Here is an 11635-nt window from a genome sequence, read left to right on the forward strand (position 1 = left end):
TGGAAAGGAGATATTTTAGGCTTAATGACTCCTGTCTCAAGCATATGAGTAAGAACAGTGTCTAGACTTCAGTGCCCTGTTTAAGTCAATGTTGATATTGACAGGTGTTTACTATCCTGATTAGAGAACGAAGACTCACTGGTATCCATTTGGCAGGAAGGCCAAGTACTTGAGCTTGTTCTGTGTTGCATAGTGTCATGTCAGTGCATCCATGGCTATAAATAGAGGAAGAGTCAAGTGGGCCATCATCAGAGGAAGCCATTTGAGGTGAATGGTCCCAGTAGTTACACCAGAATGGGTTTGTGCACTCTTTTTGTTTGTTTCACTGCCAAATCCTTATAGGTTGAAGGGCCTCTAGAATCTAGGTGGATTATCTGGAATAGCAGTAACTTGGGTTCTAGTGTCTACCAGGATCAATTTTTTGGTTTGAATTGAGCAATCTGGCCTCATCCCAGAAACAGCAAAGTGCTCCACCAATGAACCCTTATAAAAGCATACACTCCAAGTCTTGTCTCTCTCTCTGTCTACACTCTGCCTCGACCTCCCTGTGTAGCCCCATGAGGGCATGTACTTTTTCTAAATATTTTTTCTAGAACTGTGAGTAATAAACTTCTATTTCAATTTCTTCCATGGTCTTCTTTTGGAATTTTGTTCACCATCTTGCACCCAGTGTTTCAGTGAACAAATGGTAATTTAGCAAAGTCATAACAGTGGCATGTACCTTGATTAGATGAGCCACATTCTTTATTCTTTTTTCTGTGTTATATACCTGGAAAATTGCCTGTGTTTGCCTGCTTCTATGTTCTAAAAGGCCTGTAATAGGAGACTTACACCAACTTTGTACTAAGCCATAGGGAAAAACTGCTAGTTTACTAATACAACAAAAAAGCATAACAAAAATAGATGTTTTAAAAACACCTTACTCTTTTGGATCCTTTTCTAAATGTCTTTTATGTTCAATTTTTTTCATCTCTACATCAACAATGTACAAATAAGAAAAGTGGAGACCAGAAAAGTTATATAACTTACATGAGGAAACATAAATAATATATTAGAAGCTTCCTCCATCTCTACTTCTCTCTACCATACATATATACCCCCCCACCCCGACTCATAGTTCCTCACCAATGTAATAATGATTCTTTTTAAGGTTCTGAATAAAGAAAAAGAAGTTAAGAAGCATGCTTTTATTTTAGGCTTTCAACAAATAATTTTATTTAGGCAAACTTGTATTTGTTGATCCATTGGTTCATTCTAGGGTTTTGAATTTTGAGGAAAAACCCTATAGCAGTTAAGAGTCTGGATTAGACCTTCATGCTTAGCTTCTTTTATGAATATGGTGTGGTTTTGGAATGATGATAGAGAATGTAAAGGTTTCAAGTCATTTAATGACTTTCCATGAGGAACAAAATTAACACTGTGCAAAGATTATATTTTCTTATTTTTTTAATAATGTTATTTTTAAAGTGTGTGTGTGTGTGTGTGTGTGAGAGAGAGAGAGAGAGACAGAGAGAGAGAGAGAGAGAGAGAGAGAGAGAGAATGCAAACAGGGCAAAGGCAGAGAGAGAGAGAGAAGAAAAAAATCCCAAGTAGGCTCCACACTATCAGCATGAGCCCAATGTGGAGCTTGAACTCACAAACCATGAGATCATTACCTGAGCCAAAACATATGGAGCCACCCAGGTGCCCCCCAAATTATATTTTCTTTAAATTATATCATTATTATTTTCTGAAGAAACGCATGTTTGGAAAGCTAAATTAAGCTCCAGACATAGTCTGTTCAGTGGGGAAAAAAAAGTCAAGAAATTTGCATTCAGACAGAACTTTGAATTTCAGCTCTGCCACTTACTACTTTTTTGACCTTAGGATTATTAAATATCCTCTGCTGAAGAATGGCATCTGTGGTATAATTTTAATAATTTACAACCTACTTCAATTCTTCTTGCCCCTCCAAAGTAGTTTCACTAAAGTAAGAAGTTTTAAACATCAGGCACTTAAAAAGGAAAAGATGACTATTAATCAGAGTAATAGACTCAAAGGAAAAAAAATAGAAATGACCAGATTCTCCGGAGCCTTTTCTTATGTCATTACTTTAGTCCCAGGTTAGATGTCTCCTATGGAATAGAAGTATAGACCTAATCTCTTTGGGATGGATAGCTCTTAAAACAGGTGTTTGCTAATGATTCTTCCTAGATTGAATTTATCTGCTTGGATTTGCACCATTTGACTCATGACAAGTATTACTATCAAAAATTGTTTAAAATTATGTACAAAATTACCCACGTGCAACTGAAAATGTCTTTCACCATTTCCAAAATGTGTTTCCGAACATCTAAGATAGGAAATCACAGAAGCAACTTGAAGAAATGTTCTACCTCACCTTTTGTGAGTCTCAATTCCCTCATTTATAAGAAAGGAGACCATCATATCTTCTTTCCAAAGCTACTGTGAGAAGAAGTATTCTGTGAGAAATGATAATTTTATATTCTTCTAGACTAATGAATATTTTGAATCATTATTCCTACTGTGGTCTGCGGAATCCATTGCCTCAAGCTTCTGGAGTTTTGCTAAGATGTATCCACATTTTGTTACCATACAGCAAGGGCATGTGCTCCTATAGTTACACAAAGCCTCACTTTCCTTGATGATCTTATAATGACAAATAAATGTGTGTGAAACTACTCTTTGGCCCTTTAAATTCACTTCTAACTTCTTTTGTTTCTCTTTGTGAACCTACTATATATAACATAAAAGAATACTATAATTTATGGGTATGTGCTCTTTTCTATTTCAAACAAGTTGCATAAGAAAATATTATAATTTTAACAGCCTATAGCTTTTATATTATGTGCAAAGCTCTATTTAATGATACACTATGTAATAATGTAATGGATTTGATAAAGACATTGCTAGAAACCTTAAATAAGTGTCTCAGACTTAGTTAAATTTTCTATCGATGTAAGTCAGTACATCCCTTAGGGCAATTGAGACATTAATGTTGTTTAGTTTATAATTAATGATAAGTCTGGGATAGAAAAACAGATACATAGTGCTTATATTATAGTAAGCATAATATGATATAAGACACTGAAAATCTGATTTCAATATATTTTGTGTAGCATTTCATATATAATCATAAATACTATTTATATTCACTAACATGAGTTTGCAATCATCACTAGTTCAATTGTATTATAATACTTTTCCATGATTTTTTCATGGCTATGGAATGTATAACTAAGATAACATACTGTTAAAAAAAAAACAAGCACTATTCAGTGTGTGTGTGTGTGTGTGTGTGTGTGTGTGTGTGTGTTCCCACATATGCATGGGATAACTGACTAAAATCTATGTTAAAAGCTGGATATCAGCTATAATTTTCCTTTTTAACTAAAGGGGAATTTATAATGACTTGGGTTCTTATAAAAGCTGCTCCTGAGAAACATATCCAGATGTGTGGTAGCTGTTTGGAAGGTGATCCTAGAAAGCATCATAAGGAAACAGAGGAATGAGAAAAGAACAAGAAGCTCTCCAATACATCTATGTTAAGAAACTGATTAATGCTATAGGCAGCTGGGGCCCCATCTCATTTGGGACTGTCTATAAGCCTGTGTAGTAGGTACTTAGACTTGTTCCACCAACAGTTAAAGAAGATGGGACAATGATCCACCAACTCTAGAAACTAACTGCTTGAATGTTGCTTCTACACTATTAAATCCCTGCACTTTGATACTGTCTTCAATAGGTGGACTGGAAATGCTCTTGCAGCTAGGGAGTGTCCCCAAGGTAATAGACACTGAAGTGATCCAAGGGAAGATGTGATACGTTGGTGGTATCTGCCAAAGAAATCACTTGCACCACTCAGCTCCACTTGCACCCTATGTTAAATCGACAATATCGTTTCACTGAGTCTACAAGTTGGTGCCTGGCCATTATTTCTAATAAACATAATTATAACAAGAGTAGTGGGGGAAATGACATTTCCTGTTCACAGTTGTGTCCAGTTCAGATTTGGCAATCATTTCTCCTTGCTACTAATCATTCGAGATCATCCTTCCCATTAGCCAGCATGTCTGCTTATTTAAGTTGGGTTTTTTTGATGGGATTAAAAATATACTTTACCATGCTCGCTTCGGCAGCACATATACTAAAATTGGAACGATACAGAGAAGATTAGCATGGCCCCTGCGCAAGGATGACACTCAAATTCGTGAAGCGTTCCATATTTTTAAATGCTGAGGCATAGGAGCACATGTACCCCAATGTTCATAGCAGCACTCTCCACAATAGCTAAAACATGGAAAGAGCCGAAGTGTCCATCAACAGATGAATGGATCAAGAAGATGTGGTTTATCTATACCATGGAATACTACATGGCAATGAGAAAGAATGAAATCTGGCCATGTGTAGCAACATGGATGGACCTTGAGGGTGTTATGCTGAGCGAAATAAGTCAGGCAGAGAAGGACAAATATCATATGTTTGCACGTATAGGAGGATTAGGAGGAACTTGACGGAGGAACAAGGGGGAGAAGAAGGGGGGAAATGGTGGGGGAAAGGGAGAGAGGCAAACCATGAGAGACTCTTGAATGCTGACAAAAACTGAGGACTGATGGATGTAGGGGGGAGGGGGAGGTGGGCATGGAGGAGGGCACTTTGGGGATGAGCACTGAGTGTTATGTGGAAACTAATTTGACAATAAACTATTTAAAAAAAAATTAAAAAAAAAAACCAAAAAATATATATATATACTTTACCTATAGAGTGTCTGAGGTTTCTGGGTATCATGAATGTGCCATGTTGTGGCTGCTGCACCACGTGTCTAAGTACCAGAGGTGTTCTAGTGAAACCTTTGAGTCACAGACATATTTTTTTATTGCCTCCATTATACAACAGCAATACTGATTCTTAATGATAATCAAAATTGATTACTCCTACTAGTGACATAATTCCTTTATTTTCTTCCTGACTTTAGCATGAGGAATCCAAAATTTTCAGTTATCAGTTCTAGCCCTTGATCCAGGCCCTGTGGAACTCTCCTGGTTTCCCCTGAAGGAAGCATTTCATCAGAGTTAACCTAGACCGATAAAACTACAGAGACTAATTTGTAAAGGAAGCATATATTTCCAAATAAGTCAGTAGGGTTTTGGTGAGTGTAGCCAATTTTGTTTTCACTGTTTGGTTCCTGAATCCAAGCAGGAAACCAAATAAGCATGAGATAAGACTAATGTAGACACTGCATTTGGACAGACAACATTTCTTTAATATTTCTAGATATTGCCTTCAAATTGGAATTTTGAAAGGTTGTTCCAATGGCTTATCATGAAAGTAGCTTCTGAATGTATAAAATAGGATGAGTGAGGGGTGCCTAGCTGGCCTAGTCCATAAAGTATGCAGTTCTTGACATCAAGGTTCTGAGTTCAAGCCCTATGTTGGGTGTGGAGCCTGCTTAAATGAGTGAGTAAGTAAGTAAGTAAGTAAGTAAGTAAGTAAGTAAGTAAGTAAGTAAGAAAATAGATAGATAGATAGATAGATAGATAGATAGATAGATAGATAGATAGATAAAAAAAAAACAAGGGAATCCTACACTTCTATGTATCTTCTATATCCTTCATTACAATGTCAGCTCCTTGGTCTGAGGTGTTGTTCTATAGGATCCCATTTTTGTTAATAAGACATTGTGTAATCTTTCTAAAACAGGTGCTAGTAGAGAAAATGTTGTCAAGGAAAGAGAAATACATAATTAAATATATACTAATCCCAGTCAGGACAAATCATTAACATCTCAAGTTGGAAGTGATCTATAAAATCACGTTTCATCAAGTACCCTTTGGATCTCTGCAAGGGGTGATATGATAATGAGGGCTCAGCATTGGTCTCTGCTGCAGGTGAGTCAGATACTGAGCACCCATAGTAGCTAGATCATCTCTGATAAGAGAGAGAGACAACTCTATGAAGCCCATGCATAGTCCTCATCTCTACTGCTATGACTGCTTCCTTCATAGACCCAGTGTGCAAGCACTGAAGTGACTGAAGACTGACTTTCACTGGATAAGTCATTTTGTATACCTGATGGCTAGGTGTCTCCCTTGTGCTGATTGCAAAGCCATTCAGAAGAGACTAAAATGTCTTCATGCTTTGCCCCGCACCCATCCCTGCCACCATTGGTCTATCTACATGTCATTTCCTCTAGCCACTCAGTTTCTGATATTTCATTTTTTCTATTTAAGGACTTGATGATTGAGTCAAACTTGTCATCCCTTCTACCCGCAAAATAGATAATGTTTAAACATATGCTCACTGAAAATATGTCAGACTTTGTCGCTATCTTCAGAGCCACCACTGATTGGAATTATGTAGTGGTAGTGATTGTTTTTCATCTTACACCAAAATACTGATATGACTGTTCTAGGATTCTTTTCATTCTCTATCAGCTGGTTGTATAGCATGGCCTATGAAGTCATAAGTATACGTTGAAAGAGATGCATCAGTGCAAGAACTACAGTCCCTTCTCTTGTCCTGAGTCTTTATAATTAACAGTTTTCTAAGTCACCTGATAAATCAACTAGAACAATTTTCCCAAGGTTGTACAATGTCTCCAAAATGCTTAAAGTTCTACTAAGGGCATAGGCAATTTCTTGGAAGATTGTTTGGAGAATAGGTTCCTGAATATCCCAGGCTATCAAACAAAGAGCAGACACTAAACCTAGCACTGGTCAAGGCAGTAAATCTTTACTGCTGAAAATCCCAGTTGAATGTTAATGGCTTTTGTAGTTCTTTATGGATGGGAAATGGAGATTGCATTCTTGCTATCAATAGCCACATGCCAAGATTCAGAGGCTGTGTTGTTCTCTTCTGGTAAACACAGAACACTTGAGATAGAAGCTGCACTTGGGATTAACAGTTGATTAGTTTTACAGTGGTCTACCATAATCTTCCATGGCCTCTAAAGGAAACCATAAAGTTTTGGGGAGGTCTGTCTCTGTGAATAAAATGAGTTGTTGACAGAGACATTCTTTATGCATCCTTTAAGTTTTCAGTTTGGTAAATGGTATTTTTTCTAGTCTAGTATTATGGACTGAGGAAAGAGACCAATGCTTTTGTCAAAATATTATGGTTATTACTTTACAGACAGTGAACAGCTGTGAGGATTTTCGACAGCTCAGATGAACAGTTGTCCATAAATATAATTACATAAACCATACAATAGTCTTATTGGGACATCGTTTATTTTTTCCCTAAAAGCATTTTGCTCTATCAACCACTAGCCATAGCCATCACACAGCTCCAGAAAAAAAAAAAAGTTTTAACAGTGATCAGAGACTTAACATTCACCCCTTCCCTCATTATATGCCTCTTCTTCACCTCCACAAGAAATATTACACTGAAATTTGTAGTAGTTTTACTCTTGATAGTCTTTATTTTACACTATTCCCAAAAAATATGTCATAAGCTTTGTTCTTTCTTTATCTAAATACACTTGTAGTATATACATCTTTCTATGACTTGATAATTACTTGTTTTGTTTGAGATTCAATGATATTATATTGATAATTGTTTAAGATTCATTATATAATAAAATATAGGACAAATGACTTCCATTATCTATTGAGTATTTTCTCCTAAGTCTCCATCTTTCTTAATTACATTTTTATAGTACTTTGTTGGCATCCAATGGCAAATTTCCTCTTGTTCTTTTTCACAAATGTGCTTTTTCTTGGATATCTGCTATTCTGTATTAAATGGACAATAATTATTTCAAGTTCCAACAAAAATGACTGCAATATTAATTAGGATTGCATGAAATCTATATGCAAATTTAGAGGGAATTAATCATCAATATTCAGACCCCCAACATGGTTGTATGTATTTATGTGTCCCTATATACATTTATGGTCTTTTAATTTATTATTTAAATAATAAAAATCATCAATTCTTTCATATTTTATTTGTATTTTATAAGACATCAAATACAAAACACATTATAAATCATTAATTATATTATTAAAATATTGATATGATATGTAGGTTAATACTAATTGTATGAAATGATTAATAAACTTTAATATGATATTACTATAACATTTTATTTTATTTTATTTTATTTTTTTTTAATGTTTTTTTAATGTTTTTTTTTTTATTTATTTCTAGGAGAGAGAGAGAGAGAGAGAGACAGCGTGAGCAGGGGAGGGACAGAGAGAGAGGGATTCACAGACTGAAACAGGCTCCAGGCTCTGAGCTGGCAGCCAGCACAGAGCCCGACGCGGGGCTCGAACCCACGAACCGCGAGATCATGACCTAAGCGAAAGTCAGACGCTCAACCGACTAAGCCACCCAGGCGCCCCAATATAACATTTTAAATAAATTTGTAAAGTCTATTTCAAAATCAGGTGATTGATTCATTTATGTGAGATTCTTCTTGGAAGTATAAATGCTAATTTTAAAAATCATGTAGTCTGAATAATTATTTCTGGTGAATAAAAACACAAGAGGCTTGTATAACATTTAGTATTCATTAGTGTTACTAAATTTCTTTAACTTTAATAATTTATCTGTGACTTTTTTGCACATTTCTTAACATATGATGACATAATATACAATTAGTTAATTTAGTCACTTGAGGAAAAGTGGTCATGTTAAGCACCCTAGGCTTATTCCTGATATTAAAGAAAATGTTTTCAACATTTGACCAGTTTGTTATTTGCTTTAAAGACTTTTTTTCTGTAGATGTGTTTTATGAAGGTAAGTTCCCTCCTATCCCTAATTTGCAAAACTTTTTTCTTTTCAGAAAATCTTTAATTGGTGCTAAATGTTTTTAAAATTTATTTATTTTGAGAGAGAGAGACAGAGAGACAGAGAGAGAGCAGGGGAGGGTAAGAGAGAGAGGACACAGTGTGAATTCCAAGCAGGCTCTGTGCTGCCAGCTCAAAGCCCAGCTCAGAGCTCCTGAAATCTTGACTTAAACTGAATTCGTATGCTCAACTGACAAAGGAACCCAAGTGCCCCAAATTGCTGCTAAATTTTAATTGTTTTTTCTTTAATTAAGAAAATAAATAATATGATTTTCTCCTTTAATTTATGCACGTTTTAAATTACATATGTTAACTCAATTTTGCATTACTGGGATAAGACCAGTCTTCCATTGAAAATAAATGAATTTTCCCCCCACCAACATATTTGTAAACATAAAATGGTACTGTGAATGACGTTGTAATGGGATTTTTTGAAATTTTAATAAGTTTATTTATAGAATTGTCAGTATTTCCTTATTATTCTACGTCCTTCCCTGATAACCAGAAAAATGTTGTAATAGGTATAAAGAAAGTTTTTCCTCCTTTAGGTTCTTCTAGTGGTTCTTTTCATGTGATTATCTTTCAGCTTACGTTTATTTATTAATTAAATAAATATACTATGGTAATAAAAGGTGAGCTATAATGAAAGTTTTTTTTCTTTTATTAATTCTTTTTAATGTTTATTTATTTTTGAGACAGAGAGATAAAGCATGAGTGGGGGAAGGGCAGAGATTCTGAAGCGGCTCTGGGCTCTGAACTGTCAGGACAGAACCTGAAGCAGGGCTCGAACTCATGAACTGTGAGTTCATGACCTGAGCCAAAGTCAGACACTTAACCACCTGAGTCACCTAGGTGTGCCAGAATTAAATTTTTCCTTAATTTCTCTAGTAGTTTGTGGTTTTGTTTTCTGTTTTTTGGTTTTTTTTTTTTTGCTCTTTTCTGAAAATTAAAAGACATTTTCCCACTGTATTTCACTTACTTAGAGTTTCACGATTTCCCCCCAGCTTTATTTAAATATCATTGACAATTAAAAATTGTATATATTTAAGGAAATTTGTATATAGTATGCCTTGTTAAATACACACAACCAAATTAATAAACAAATGCATCATCTAACATAATTACCAGGTTTCTTTCTGTCTCTTCTTTCTCTCTCTTTCTGTGTGTGGTGAGAACAGTTAATATCTACTCTATCCCATTTTAAGTATACAATACAGTATTGTTAATTATATTCACAATTTTGTATATTTTATCTCTAGAATTTAGTTATCTTTTATATTTGAAAATTCGTACTCCTTGATGAAAATTTTCCCATCGCCCCAATCCCCAGTTCCTGGTGACTGACATTGGACTCTGGTTCTATGAGTTAGACTGTTTTAGGTTCTACCTAAAAGTGAGTTCATGCAATACTTGTTTTGTAATTTATTGCCCCTTTTTTGTGTGTATCTTTAATGAACAAGTTGCTTAAATTCCATTAAAGATAGTATTTACAAAGATTTAAAATATTTGTAAAAATCTATATAATAGCTAATATCTATGTATCTATATATAGTTACTTTGTACCCACTCAAAATAAATGCATGACTTTCTATATATAAGCATACATTTATATAAAAGCTTATTATATTCATAGCTGTTACATAATTAGCCATATGCATGAATGCACATACATCACTTGAAAAAGTGTTCTCCTATTAAAGAAGAGACATTCAGCACAGTATCAATTAGGTATCATATTCTCTTTTAAAATTGAGGTTAATCGTTTGTGACAAGACACATGATGCTCAAAAAATTTTTTTTAATGTTTTTTATTTATTTCTCAGAGAGGGGGAGAGAGAGAGAGTATGAGCAGGGGAGGGTCAGAGAGAGAGGGAGACACAGAATCTGAAGCAGGCTCCAGGCTCTGTGCTGGCAGATGTGGGGCTTGCACCCATGAAGCATATGATCATGACCTGAGCTGAAGTTGGATGCTTAAGTGACTGAGCCACCCAGGTGCCCCTCAAAAATGTTTATAGAAGGAAGGAATTAATACCTACATGCATTAAAGTGTCTTTTCCCAATTGGTAAAATATAATTGTTAGAAACTTAAAATAAAAATAAACTGTAAACATAATACTATTATAAATTTTATGTTTTAGATTTTATGTTGTTAAGAATTTTTTTCTTGATGAAAATACTGTGTTGAATTAGAATTCCCATGTGATAAAAGTTAAAAAATCATTGATGTAATAGTTAAGCTAATTTTAACATATAACATTTACATTGTAAATGAAATATGAAATTTCACATATATAATTCACAGATGACTAGATTCTGTAGAAATATCTATGGAATCTACAAAAATAGTAGAATTAATGCATAAATTTAACAAAACAGGAAACTACTTAAATAAAACTGTATTTCTATATTCTAGCTATAAACAATTGGAAAATAAAATTGCCAAAACATGTGAATTCAAAATATCATAAAACTTTCAAATTTCCCTTACTTCTATGCCAAAAGTAAATGCTGGGGCACCTAGGAGTCTCAGTTGGTGAGGCCTCTGACTCTTGATTATGATCTCAGATTATGATCTCATGGTTCCTGAGATCAAGCCCCATGTAGGGCTTTATGCTGACAGGATTAAGCCTGCTTGAGATTCTCACACGTGCAAAATACATAAATAAACTTAAAAAAGTAAATGCTGAACTTATGTTGAACAGAACATGTGGGCATCTATTTTATTACATTACTGGATAAGGAGCCATGATGATCTTGAGAGGGTTCTCAGAGTGAAAGCTGAATTTGGACACCTACACAGAGAGTAGACAGTTGCAGTCTACTGTGGAATTAGATTCCGATCA

The 11635-nt window shown here is 34.8% G+C and overlaps 1 non-coding gene across 1 annotated transcript; it reads left to right on the forward strand.

The window, feature by feature from the left end:
- The first annotated feature begins 4123 nt into the window (after positions 1-4123).
- LOC120223041 lies at positions 4124-4230 on the forward strand. Its single transcript, XR_005526171.1, has one exon. It is a non-coding gene; the product is annotated as a U6 spliceosomal RNA (small nuclear RNA).
- Positions 4231-11635: the final 7405 nt, after the last annotated feature.

Source organism: Hyaena hyaena, unplaced genomic scaffold (assembly GCF_003009895.1).
Source record: "Hyaena hyaena isolate Hyena2069 unplaced genomic scaffold, ASM300989v1 scaffold_937, whole genome shotgun sequence".
Taxonomy (NCBI): Eukaryota; Metazoa; Chordata; class Mammalia; order Carnivora; family Hyaenidae; genus Hyaena; species Hyaena hyaena.